The sequence below is a fragment of the Physeter macrocephalus genome, chromosome 2, assembly GCF_002837175.3.
Source record: "Physeter macrocephalus isolate SW-GA chromosome 2, ASM283717v5, whole genome shotgun sequence".
Lineage (NCBI taxonomy): Eukaryota > Metazoa > Chordata > Mammalia > Artiodactyla > Physeteridae > Physeter > Physeter macrocephalus.
This window is the reverse complement of record NC_041215.1, coordinates 66,389,644-66,403,951: the sequence shown is the minus strand read 5'-3', so window position 1 is coordinate 66,403,951 and position 14,308 is coordinate 66,389,644. Positions and strand designations below refer to the sequence as shown.

Genomic DNA, 14,308 nt, shown 5'->3' with positions numbered 1-14,308 from the left:
GTGGAAATTAACCAAAAATTCACTCCGTTCTAGGTAATGTTTGGTTTTTTAAGGGAACAAAGCTATTTGGACAATCCGCTAATCAATTCCATCACTGTACATACCAACCACGGAGCCCCTCCAAGCTACTCTTGGAGGCCTCATTAGCCCAGACCCATCTGGTTATTTAAGGGGCAGCTGTGGTAGAATGAAGCACACAACAGGTCTGGACTCAAAATAGGCAAGATCAAATTCCAGCTCTGTTAATATTGTACCGACTTGGGCAAGTCACTTAATCTTTCCCAACATCTATTCATCTGTAGACTGTTGAATTTACAAGGTTATTGTATGAATTAAGTAAATAATGGGTGTTAAGTTTGTTTTTCATTCAAAAGTATTTTGCTTGATATAAAGGCAAAATATGTAAACTAATCAACAAAAGCCCAATAATTATGGAGATAGTAAGGAGAGATTGACTTATGGTCAAACAATGGTAGAGCAAGCATAGATTGGTATAACTCCTTTGGAAAGTAGTTGCAATGCATACCGATAACACTAAGCAGATAAAATTGTCGTCTTTGATCCAATAATTCCACATATGAGAATTTGTCACTGGAAATACAAAAAATAAATAAGGGGAAATCTTTTTGTGTAAAGCTTTTCTTCATAGCATTTTCTTCTTATCATGGGAAATAAGTGGAAGCAACCTAGATTTTAAGTAAATAAAGAAATGTTTAAGTACATCATTACATGCTTAGATGATACTTAAATGATCACATACAGAATCATTTGTACCAAGAAAACATAAGCATTAAAAAGGACTGGAAGGAAATCGGACAAAATTTCCAACAATAATGGGTAGAAGAAAACCAGAAGATGCTTTGGATAAAAGCACTGTATGAACTTTTGCCCTCTTTGCATTCGTAATGCCTTATACATAGATGACACTCTGTACATAGTGAATGAATTTTTTTTAAGTATTATACCTTAGCTCCTAATTAACTAGAACACTCGGCTCAACTAGCTTTCCAATTAATCAAAGCTTTACCTTAATTAGCCCTGCAAAATAGTTTTGAAATATTTTTCTCTGGTGGTTTGTTCTTATTTTTCCATCCAGCTATCTGTAAGATCATAGATATTCAGGAACTAGCACATTGGCATTTGGTCAAATAGCAAAAGCTTGGATTCAGTCATTGAGTGTCACAAGGCGCAACATCAAAGGAATTTTCCAACATTGCTCCCCGCATACAGCTGGGCCCATGTCACTTGATCCTAAAGAATGCCAAGCAGTGTGCAGCGGGTGGTGACCGCTCATGGCAGGGGAGCCAATGTATATGTTTCCCTCAACAGGAAAATGGGTGCAAGCCTAACAAGCCGGGGGGAGGGGGGTGGAACGGGGGACACTTTAAGTGTAGACAGCAGTTTTCAGAGAAAGTTCATCAGCATTATCATAGTGAGTTATGCACAAGGAGGGAATGCAATAAATAAAACCTCATTAATTTACAGAAATAGAACCAAAGCATCCAAAACAGGCAACTACATGAATATTCGGTTCTCGGAGCCACTGGAAGTAACATTTATTGCCTTCAGAGGAGAGCCACCTTTAGTGGCTTTCTTTTGAAATAACATTATAAAATACCATTTTGTATTTCTAGCACGTCCTATGGGCCTCTCTATGGCTCCTTTGGGAACAGAGCGCCAGGCTCAGCATACAATGGAGTTGTCCACCCGGGAAATGGAAGCTAGCCTGTGTTGGGGCAGTCCACAGAGGAAATGAATTTTTCAGAGAAGGAATAATATCTCTAGGGCAGAAATTAACTCATTCCTTGAATTTCAAATAGAAGTGTTTCCTCACTGCTGAGTTCACCTAAAGAGCAAAAGAACAAACTTGCACCTCAATTACAGGAAAGGAAAAGCCCCTTGAAGGCTCATGGGATCACAGAAGGCTAGAAATGAACAGTACTAATACTCCACCACACACAAGACACACATAGAGGAGGAGACAGTTGGAAGAGGTTAGAAGTTTTTCGGAGATCACACAGCCAGTAAATGGTACAGTCAGGATTCAAACCCAAGTCTCCTGGCTCTCTGCTTATCTGGCTTCTACACTACTCAGATACCACAGGGCTTGCAATCTGCCAAACGGCCACCAGTACTGTTCATCAGACGTTCAAGAAACAGTGTAGCACCATGGCAAGTGCTTTGGAGTCAGACTGGAGTTTAAACCTTAACTCTGTCACTGACTAGTGCGTGACACTGGGCAAGTCATCTCTCTGAACGTCAGGCTCATCTATAAAGCAAGATCATAAAGCCAACCCCACAGTGTGGTGGGAAGAATTTAGTGAGATAATGCACCTCAAGCACCGAACAGGGGGTTTGGACCACCACGGGGACTCAATGAACAGTATCTGTCATTACTATCCTACCCCTGTCCTTGAAGGCAGACCCAAAGCCCTGAACAGTCAGCTCAGCCACAGAGGAAGAATGTGGTCTAAACCTTTCATCCTTCTTCACAAAAGCTGTATGGATGTCTCTTGTCCTCCTTTGTGCCCAGCAGGAATAAATCAAATCCAATCTAGACCATTTAGTGCTTGTCACCATTTTTGATACTAACCGCATCAGTTTTTATTTTCATTTTCTAGTTTACCCAAACCAGCCATTTTTAGAGGCTAGTGACTTTAAACCAAGGTTGCCAGTAAATTAGACTCATCTTGAAAACACCAGGATCCTTCTGAGGGAATATAAACACACACAATACAGGGAAAAAATTTTTTTTAATTTATTTTTTATTGAAGTATAGTTGATTTACAATGTTGTGCTATCTTCTGGTGTACAGCAAAGTGATTCAGCCATATATATATGTATATACATATATTCTTTTTCATATCCTTTCCTATTATGGTTTATTACAGAATGTTGAATGTAGTTCCCTGTGCTATACAGTAGGACCTTGTTGTTTATCCATTCTATATGTAATAGTTTGCATCTGCTAACCCCAGACTCCCAATCCAACCCTCCCCAATCCTCCTCCCCCTTGGCAACCACAAGTCTGTTCTCTATGTCTCTGAGTCAATACAGGAAAATTTGATAGGAGTTTGGTCATCGGCTTGAATGCCAGCTCAACTCTAAATTTGCCCAGTACTCTTTTGGGGTATTAAAATCTATATGTGCTTAATACCCCACCACCCTGCCGTCCATGAGGTTTGAATGTCCTTTATGGAATGAACTTGATCCTCCTGCCTTACTTTTGGTCTCTCTCCAGAGAAGCTAACACACTGGCATAGCTCTGCCATTTGTCAGCCAGAAGTCTGGTTACACATTTGCTCGTCAATCTAAACCTAACCTATTCTCATACAAGCACTTGGGGTTTCGTGTAAATCAACCAGACGTTCTGTCATTCACCAGCAATATCTCTCCATAGTGTTCTACACCCATGTGCCTTCATGAACTAGTTCACTATGTTTGTGGAAGAAACATTCAAATGAATGTGCTTTTTCAGGAATAGTGACACCAGAATGTTATAAATCTGTTCATTACCACAACAAGGATAAGTGGTATTTCTGCCAAAGACTTTTGATAACGGGTGCAGTAATGCATCTCAGCACTTTCTGAGATTAAAGGTCTGCCCTGAGAGGTAAGTAGGATAATGCATGACTAACAAAAGCAAACCCAAATTTCGGGGCTAAGTTTTCCTTGTCAGTGTAACTGATCGTTTTGAGCAGATGCTGCCTTAGAAAGTTCATAATGTTATTTCTATTCTCTTCATCTTAACGTCCAGGTGAGGCTGACCCCATGGTTTGTAAAAGGGCAGATCCTTATTAACTTAGCATGCTTTATTGTGATGTTTCTTATATTGGAATTCACACGTTTTTAACAGTTGTGCTTCAAAAATCTGCTATGGTTTAAGGATAATATTTCACAGAATTATTAGTTCATCACTTATTAAAATACTTTAACATTCAGTTGATTAGTCTCTTAAGAGGCTTTTTAAGATATTTGTTTCTGATTAGAGTGATTAATTGTTAACATTTTTAAAACAATAGGTGATTTGACTCTAGCCCTCACTAGCTCTTTTAGCATTTGCAAGAGGCACAAAGGAACTAAGGAACTGGAAATTTAAACAAGAAAAATAACAGTTCTCATTGACACGCGCTTTACGTTGGGCCAGTTAACTTCAGTGTTTCTGGATTGTAAAATGGTGTTTAAATGTAGAGCTAATTCATGAGAACTATGGAGAAAATGAAGGGGAAATCCTTCAATCTAGGATGTCTACAAAGAGAACATTTTATTCCTACAAGTGTCTGAAAATGCCTGGTGTCATTACTATTCACTTTTGTATCATTACTATTCACTTTGAGCACCTGGAAGTATCAGTGCTGTAAAAAAAAATCCAATATCTGTGAAAGGTTATTCATCCAAATAACATGTCCTCTAAAGTTAAAGCCTCACAGATAAAGCTATGTCATATTGGCTTTCAAGATTCCTAAAATGGACAGAATATAGATTCTGGTCAGGGAGTAATGGCTGTTATTTACTGTTTTGGATTCTGAACAGGCTCAGCAGATCGCAGTTAAAATTTTGGGGTACAGGGTTTCAAGTCACTTGGTGATAGTATAAAGATTTGTGTCTACCTAAGTAAAATTCTGAGCCTCGGTGAAATGGAGAAATGCCTTCCTCTCCAGCCATCTCTCCTCTTCATTCCTTTCATTCTCATGGTAGCCTTTTTCCTCTATCTGACGTACTCCCTCTAGCGTTTCCTAGATGAAGTACAGAAGCTAAAGCTCAATTTACAAACCAACAAAAAACATTATTGCAGTCTCACAATATTATCCCCAGTTACCATACACTAAAACAAACTTATCACCAGATGTTTTGACGTGAACTTTAAGTGATTGCCAGAATTTTTCATCTGAGCGTCTCAAAGTTAGATTCTTGTATTCCAACTTCAGATCCCAAAAGGGGACATTGATTTCTACTCTGTTAAGGTTGGATTCCTTCCCTGCCTTTGAATCCTTATATTCTAATTTACTTTTATTGAAACATGTGGGGAGGCGGTAGGGAGAGTTGGGGGGAGATTCGGTACTGAACTAAAACATACAAGCAGGCATTTCTTTGGCCTACTTTCCAGGGGTAGAACTTACACTGATTTCTCCTAAGTTACCCAAGAGGTTCAAGGTATTTTGACTCAAGAAAAAAGTGATGAATTTTTTTTAATGGTTTTACGGAAACCATGGGCATATTTTCCGCCATAGAAACCCTTAGTCAAACCAGAAAGAGTAGCTACTTGGGAAATGTATTGCTTATGAGCACTTTTTCTTGACAGAGAAGAAAATATACTTGACAGAGAAGAAAACCTGTCAGCTGCTGTTGCTGCTACTTTGGAAACCAGCCGCAGCTGATTGTGAGACCTAAGTATAGGCCAAGGTCATCTGGGGATCCACACTGCTCACAGGAATGTCACCCACACATTGCCTGCCAGTTCAGCCAGTCTGGCCCGGAGAGCTATTTTCAGCTGGCCTTCCCAGCTGAAAGGCCCTGGACTGTCCTTCATGCCACCGGCATCTAGTTTTATACTTAACTATTCTGAACCATAATCTGATCTCTTCCCTCCTTCACAACATCCTACCTTTTTGAGACCCCCATAGCAGGTTGATAGATACGTCAAATTTTAATATTAACACTGATCTTTTGCTTAAACAGCACAAAGCTCACCCACACAGATAGCTCTACTATATCAAATTACTTCCACCAAGTGCCTGAGCAGGAGACCTCAGCCTTATTTAGCCTCCTTCATTTCTACAGCCATCCGGCACCTCCCGTCATTGCCAGGCCTGATCCATTCAGATTCCTAAGGATCTGTTGTTGATCCTCTCCCCTTCCGTGTTTACTGTCATTACGTTTCACCCACGTTTGCCTAGACTTCGGTAATAGCCTCCTAGCCAATCTCCCCGCCTCCAATTCATCAATATTCTACCCTTCGTTATCTTTCAAAATCACACATCAGAATGCATCACTCTTCTGTTTAAAATCCTTCCATGGTTCCTCATCACCTATGAGATAAATTTCAAACTCCCTAGACCAGTATTCAAGATCCTTCAAGATCCAGAAACTCCTGCCTACTTTTCCAGCTCATTCCTTATCATTTCCTTCATGCCATCTTTCCATCTCTCCCTTCATCACAGAAATATACTCTATGCTTTGACCAAACTAAGTATTTACTCTTCCCTAAACCTACCATGCTCTTCTGTGTCTCCAGATCTGCCTAGTGATCTTATATACCTAATGGTTTTCTAGTTTTCTTCCATCAAGATTCAGTTCGAGAATTACCTTTTTGATGGAGCTTTCCCTGACACTCTTCCAAAGCTACAGATACACACACACACACACACACACACACACACACACGCACACACACAGCTCACACAAACATTTTGGACTCTCCAGTTAAACTATCCCTGACACTCTTCCAAAGCTACAGATACACACACACACACACACACACACAGCTCACACAAACATTTTGGACTCTCCAGTTAGACTATGAGACTTTTAAGGTAGGCACCTTATATTATTGATTTTTGTGTTCCCATCATTTAGAGCCATACCTCAATTGAATCAGTAAATACATTTTGTTATATTAATTAATAAAAATATAAATCTCATGAACAAATCAGCCAGTTGCCTTCAAGAAAGTATATCTGAATCCAAGGCCCATCTTAACCTATACCCTTCACTAAACAGAACTTGACTTACCAGGTTTGAAGTTGGGTCGTAGTCTAAGGACCCATATCTGCATTACAGAAAAATGGATGCTTCTACCAAGAGATGACCTAGAAAAGTCTTGGGGGCCAGGGAATTAGGTCAGAGAAAAAGAGGCAGGAACAAGGATGTGTGGGGCTGGGGCTTGTCACCTGATGTGGACTGTCCAATCCTGGAGGACTTAGGAACCTAAGAGGCTGTTAAAATTGAGACAGACATCATGCCTGTGTCTTATCCATGGAGTGCCTCTAGCCTGTCTCTTCTTCACTTAACATCTCTACACTCTCTGCTCATCTATGCAGGTTCCCAGCTTGGATCTCAGGTTTAACCTGGTAACCTTGACTTCAAGATCAATTACCAGCACAGTTTCTACCTTTGCCATTCTAGGTTAGTCATTTCCCCCCATGCAGTTTTCCCCAAGATAAATACTTCTTTAAGAGGTTTCCGAGGTTTAATTAATCATGCCTATCGTGGTGACATTTGGCAACCACAGTTCATGGCCCACAGTCTTCTTGGCATCTCCATATCACACCAAGTATTGACTCTGCTTAAGTTCTGCTCAAAGCTCAGGCAGATGTTGATCCCTCACCAGCTGAGAAAGATTGACTCCCAGAAAAATATGTCAACCATATAGTTCTTCACAAATCTGGCTAGCCTTCATATCCAAACCTCTCTAACTCTTCATCTACACAAACTCCCTATTTTTTCATTATATCATTTCAAAAAATAATTACTGAGCCTTTATTTGCCAGACCAGGGATGGAGACAGTGAACAAGACAAACACAATCCTTCTCCCACAAATCTTGCAGTCCAGCCATCTCTCCATTGTCCCTTGAATCCCACCTTTATAAAGGACTCTTCTGTTTGCCTTGAATATGCTCCTACGTGCCATCCCCCTGGGCCTGTGTGAATCCTTGTAATTCATCAAGGCTCCATTCAAGTCTTCCTACCAATGTCCTGTGTAGCCTCTCTCTTACAGCGAAGTGGATATTAGGAACTGATTAAAGGACCGTATCTAAGGATGCTGTGTGCAGAACCAATGCTGATCCTAAGGAGGCTTCTAGAAGTATCTCCAAGGGCTCCGTCATACCTATAATTTGTATCATTTGGAGGTTTTGATATACGTAGAAAGTACACGCTTACTCCTTGTGTGAACAACATGAATTTGGATGGGAAGAATGATATCCAACCACAGAATCAAGATGTATTAGTTATCTCTTGCCACACAGCAAATCATACCATAACCGAGGAGCTTAAAACAACAAACATTTATTATCTCACAGTTTCTCTAGTGCAAAGAACTCAGACTATCCCTGTGAGCAGACAAAGAGGGAAACCCCTCAGCCTTCACTGGGGGGCCTCCCATCCACTTGGGGGAAATGGAAGGACAAGATGAGCCTGAAGAAATCCAAGGAGAGAAATGGCAACATACTCCATGTCATGTAGGGGGAAGAACAGCGCTTTGGAAGATTTTTTTTTTAATTAATTAATTATTTTTATTTTTGGCTGCACTGGGTCTTCGTTGCTATGCGCGGGCTTTCTCTAGTTGCGGCGAGCAGGGGCTACTCTTCGTTGCGGTGCACGGGCTTTTCGTTGCAGTGGCTTCTCTTGTTGCGGAGCACGGGCTCCAGATGCGCAGGCTTCAGTAGTTGCAGCACATGGGCTCAGTAGTTGTGACTCACGGGTTCTAGAGTGCAGGCTCAGTAGCTGTGGTGCACGGGCTCAGTTGCTCCGCGGCATGTAGGATCTTCCCGGACCAGGGCTTGAACCTGTGTCCCCTGAGTTGGCAGGCGGATTCTTAACCACTGCACCACCAGGGAAGTACAGAAGAATTTGAAAATATACTCTGGGCTCCCATTTTCACTTAGCAATAAGGCAACAGGGCCCTTAGTAAGCAGCTGCTCTCTTGTGATAACCCGTAATCTCTAACTGGACTCAGTCCTCACACTGCCTTGTAGCATCTCCAATAGTCTCAACACTGAATCTGCTGTCGGTTGCCATTTCAATGGGGATTTACCCTATTGTCATCTTATAGAAGGGTTGAGGAAGATATCCCTGTCTTTTTTAAAAATGTGAAAACCCAAGGTAGATCAACAGGGCTCTGACTTTGTGAGGGAAAGAATATTCTTGTGTATTAAATATACAAGGAAAACCGACGTGTATTAAAAAAGTATCTTAAGATGCTATTATGAAACAGCTTCATTCATTCACTCATTCATTCATGTTGCCCACCTGGCCCTGTTCTCATTTGAATTTTCCACTCTTCCAAGCTAAGTCTTTAATAACTTGCAGGGTTTTACTTCTGGCTGCACCCCATCCTTTGTAAAAGATGGGAGGTGGTGAGCGCTGCCAGCAAATATTTGATTGATTAACTGATAGGGTGGGTCAAGTTTCTGGGAGAGAATAAATTTGAGGGCAAGGTACCCCCTTCCTCATTTAGAGAATATTTTGTCAAACCCAAATGGCCAGTTCCTATCTCATCAGTGTATTTTAAACAGGGACAGCTGGAGCTTACTGCTTGCATCCTGCCCAGTCTTTATTCCTTCAGTAAAGGCAGGAAACAGCAGGGCTCTCTGCACACAGCAGTCACAGACCCTCATCAGAGACAAACCACTGACATGGGCACTTAATAAGGACAGCCTCACTGGCCCAGTGTTGGCTTTGGGGAGCCACATGCAGGCACACACCAAGGAGCGCTATAAGCATCCTTCTCCTTTCCTCCTTTGGGGGCCAAGGGCTGAGGAACAAGGCTCCCTCCGTTTTGTAACAAATGACCTATTTCAGTGAAATAAGAAAGGGAGGGCAGCCATGCAGTCAGCCAGTCAGTTATATGCCACGTTGTAGCGATGTTAGTATTTCATGCCAGTAATTCTGTCCAACAGAAACTCATCTTGGCTTTTTCCCATTCCTTTTAGCAAGATTGCAGTTGTAAATCAGCAAGAGTGTCCTGGAGGCTGCTTCAGGTTGGCTGTCAGGAACAGTCTAAGGGGAAGAATCTTCAGAATAATTTAGAATCTGAGTCTAAGAGGGAAGGTCAATTTTGCTATTTAGAATCAGAGCACTATGCCAATCTTGGCTTCGAAGGGAGGCTCTAAATGTCAGCCTTGGAATTTGAATTTAGAATATCTAAAAACACAATTCATACTTTTACCCCCATGTGGCTTAGTTCAGGTTCTCAGTTCTGACCTCTGAGCATCCTCTGAATTTGGGAGGCCACTTAAATAATAATCCATTTTGGATTGGTAAAATCCCTTTTTAGGTGTAAGAACAGTTTTATTTGTAGCTCCAAGAGGAAAATAGAGTGGGTGTCTTTCTGATCTGAAAGGCATTATGAACAGAAACTGAATTTGCTGGGAGAGTTCAGGTCTTGGCCCTACCTCTTTTTTTCTTTTTTTTTAACCAGTCTCTTCTTATTTCCCTTTTTCCCTACCCGCCAAGCCCCTGGCAGCCACATTTCTACCTCTGCCTTTATGAGTTTGACTTTTTTTTTTTTTTAAGATTCCACGTATAGGAGATGCCTTGCAGTATTTGTCTTTTTCTGTCTGGCTTATTTCACTTAGCGTAATAGCCTCAAGGTCCATCCATGGTCTGGCCTATGGCAGGGTTCCTTCCTTCTCATAGCTGAATAATATTCCATTGTTTATATAGACCACGTCTTCTTTGTCCATTTATCTATTGATAGACACTCGGGTTGTTTCCACATCTTGGCTATTGTGAATAATGCTGAAGTGAACACGGAGGGTGCAGATATCTTTTCGATGTCCTGTTTTCATTTCCTTTGGATAAATATGCAGAAGTGGGATTGCTGGATTATAAGGTAATTCTATTTTTTATTTCTTTGATCCTATCTCTTAATAACAGTGTGGTCTTAGGCAAGTAACTTGACCTCTCTGGGCCTTTCCTTCTTTATCTCTAATATTAAGAGACAGAGCTAGTCAGAGGAATAAATGAGAAAGATTTTTTTTTTAAGTGTTAAGAAAGTGGGGTTAGACACCATGGTGCCGGGAGATAAATGGTTCAAGTCACTCAACCGACAGTTGCAGAATAAAGGCTGGAATCTATGTTTCATGACCCAGCACTCACCTAGCAGCAGCTGGTTTGTTAACTGAATGCAAACATGTTTCCCTCTGAGATCAGTCCCTCTAAGCTAAGGAGGGATTGGTAACAGGCACAAATTAAGTAGAGCATAGAAGGATGGATCAACCCACTTCCGAGGGCCCTCATGTGTAGACTGCAACTACTGCCAGATTTACCTAACCCCTGGCAAGTCACAGACCAATGCATGACTTAGTAGGCACTCCCTGATGGAAAGAATCTAATGCAGGAATTTATTATGGCCCCATGGTTGGGAAGCATGAGTGAGGAGGGGACTGGGGGATTTGGAAACAATGCACACAAATAGATGCAATCCATAGATGTGGACTCCATTGCAACTCCCTGCCTAAAGCTCCTGCTCTGGCCCCAGCCCTGTATGCTATGAATGCTTCCCCTCAGTAGGGTCACTACTGAAATACACAAGAGACATCTCTCCCCCACCACCATTGCTATTGCACAATATTTCTCACTCTCTGTGGAGTTAAAGAGGAAAAACTGAGATCCCTGGAGACAAAAAACAACCCTGCTTCCATAAAAGCATCATTCTTGGCTAGTTCCACCCTCGCTTCTTCTTACAGAAGCCACTGGGAAAGAGAGAAAGACCTCAAGTAATATTTAACTCTGATCACACTGTTTGTTTTAATTATTAACATTTGGCAGCCAAAGGAAACAAAACAACAGCACTTCATCCAGACACTTAAGAAAGAAAAAGGAACAGCTCATACCCTGGTCTTTATGTTTGAGGAATCACTTTGCATGGGCACATGCAGTCTTCATACATACCAGCAAACGCTCCAAAGTGGTATGACTGATTCATTCACTCTGCAAATATTTATTGAATTGGCACTGTTGTAGGTGCCGGGAATATATCAGAGAACAAAACAGACAAGAATCCCTGTTCTTGTGGAGCTTATATTCTAGTGAGAGGTAGAGGAGGCACATTTCTTTCTGGAAGTATAGTTGATTTACAATATTGTGTTAGTTTCAGGTGTACAGCAAAGTGAGTAATATATATCTATTCTTTTTCAGATTCTTTTCCATTATAGGTTATTACAAGATATTGAATATAGTTCCATATGCTCTACAGTAAATTCTTGTTGCTTATCTATTTTGTATGTGATTGTGTGTATCTGTTAATCCCATACCCCTAATTTATCCCTATCCCCCTTTCCCCTTCAGTAACCATAGGTTTGTTTTCTATGTCTGTGAGGCTACTTCTGTTTTGTATATAGATTCATTTGTATTACTTTTTAGATTCCACATGTAAGTGATATCATATAATATTTGTCTTTCTGTGTCTGACTTACTTCACTTAGTATGATAATCTCTAGGTCCATCCATGTTGCTGCAAATGGCATTATTTCATTCTTTTTTTATGGTTGAGTAGTATTCCATTGTGTGTATGTACCACATCTTCTTTATCCATTCATCTGTCGATGGACATCAGGTTGCTTCCATGTCTTGGCTATTGTAAATAGTGCTGCTATGAACATTGGGGCACATGTATCTTTTCAAATTAGAGTTTTTGTATTTTCCGGATATGTGCCCAGGAGTGGGATTGCTGGATCAAATGGTAGCTCTATTTTTAGTTTTTTAAGAAACCTCCATATTGTTTCCCTTAGTGGCTGAACCAATTTACATTTGCACCAACAGTGTAGGAGGGTTCCCTTTTCTCTACACCCGGTCCAGAATGTATTATTTGTAGACATACATATGGCCAATAGGCACATGAAAAGATGCTCGACATCGCTAATTATTAGAGAAATGCAAATCAAAACTACAATGAGGTATCACCTCACACCATTCAGAACGGCCGTCATCAAAAAGTCTACAAATAATACATGCTGGAGAGGGGGCAAACATATAACAACACAACAAATAAGGAAATTATATAGTACGTTAGGAGGCAAGAGAAAAATATAGTAGGATAAGAGGAATAAGGACTGTTGGGTGTGAGGAGTCCTATTTTACATGGGGTGGTCAATGTTGGCCTTAATAAGAGGGTGAAATTTTAAGAAAGACCTAAAGGAAAAGAAGAAGGCAGCCAAGTGGATATCTGGAAAGCAGTGCTATAGACAGATAAGAGTAGCCAGGGCAAAAGTCCTGAGGTAGGAGCTGAAGTGTTGGTAGAACATCAAAGAAGCTGGTTTGTTTGGAATGAAGTGGGTGAGGAATAGAACAGAGGAAATGAAGTCACAGAGGAAATAGTGGCCAGATAAGTGGAACCCTGTAGGCTCATATATAAACTTTGCTTTCCTTTAGAGAGATGGAGCCACTGGGGCCTTTGGAGAAGAGGTGTAACACTGCCTGCTTTGGGTTTTAATAGGATCCCACTCTGGCTCCTGTGTGGTGTCTTCATTAAATGCTCAGTTAAGGCCAGGGATAGGGCCTTTGCCCACTTTTACCTCTTTTTCTCAAAGATGTTCCAAGTTGGTGGATTTCCATGCTGACACATCAGCATCCCCCATGAACTGAGCTTTTCTGTGGCCTCCACCATGACTCCCCGCCCCCTGGAAGCACAGTCCCAGCATATTACATCTCAGCATCACATGGAGATGGACAAAGAAAGGGAAGAATCTTCTCTTCCCCTCTGTTTGCCGACTTCTCAATAATTCCAGCTCCACCTAGCAAGATCCATTAGAGCTATTTAATGACCCTCCTTTCAGGAGGTGTCTCTTCATGATGATTAATTCTGGGTCAGAGACAGAAAGCTTGTTCCATTATAGTTCTTTTTTAAAAAATTATTATTATTCAGCCTTCTAATACTGGCAAGAACTGCGGGTGAATTTCTGAAGTCATGTTACTTAGCTGTCACAACTAGTAATAGAAAAATTCAATTTATAAAGAATTAGGAGAGGCAGGAGAGGCATGCTCTTCGGTTTAGAACAAAAGAGATCAATCCTGACACAATGGCAGCATGACATTCGTGGACTTTGAAGATTCCAGGCTTCCTCTTCATTAATTAGAGAGAATCAAGAGTTCTGGTGGTTAATTATTTGCAGAAATTGTGCTCTGCAAAAGCAGATGCCAACTCACTCCAGCCACTTCCAGCTGCAGCTCTGCATGATAATTAAACTGCGTGTCAGTCCTAAGCTCTATCTGGGCTGGCAAATAAACCCTGGGATAGCCACTGCCATCCCCCACCCCTCAGGTTTAGTGGGTGTCATGGGACTTCCTGGCACAGGGGCCCCAGGAGGCTGACGCTGTTCTGAATGGATTGCCCTGGATAGGTAGTGCTTTTAAATCCACATCAAGAAACATAAGATCAGCAAAGGAAACCATAAACAAGGCGAAAAGACAACCCTCAGAATGGGAGAAAATATTTGCAAATGAAGCAACTGACAAAGGATTAATCTCCAAAATTTACAAGCAGCTCATGCAACTCAATATCAAAAAAACAAACCCAATCCAAAAATGTGCAGAAGACCTAAATAGACATTTCTCCAAAGAAGATATACAGATTGCCAACAAACA

General features: G+C 41.1%; 1 protein-coding gene across 4 annotated transcripts in view; it reads left to right on the top strand.

Annotated features, from left to right (window-relative positions):
• Positions 1-3,351: 3,351 nt before the first annotated feature.
• ITGB6 (integrin subunit beta 6) overlaps positions 3,352-14,308 on the top strand; it is a 147,839-nt gene continuing 136,882 nt past the window's right edge. For all 4 annotated transcript variants that reach the window (XM_055088087.1, XM_028478358.2, XM_028478347.2 and 1 more), the window contains exons 1-2: positions 3,352-3,613; positions 10,422-10,556. The gene's annotated coding sequence lies outside the window, so the exon portion shown is untranslated. The remainder of the gene's footprint in view (positions 3,614-10,421; positions 10,557-14,308) is intronic.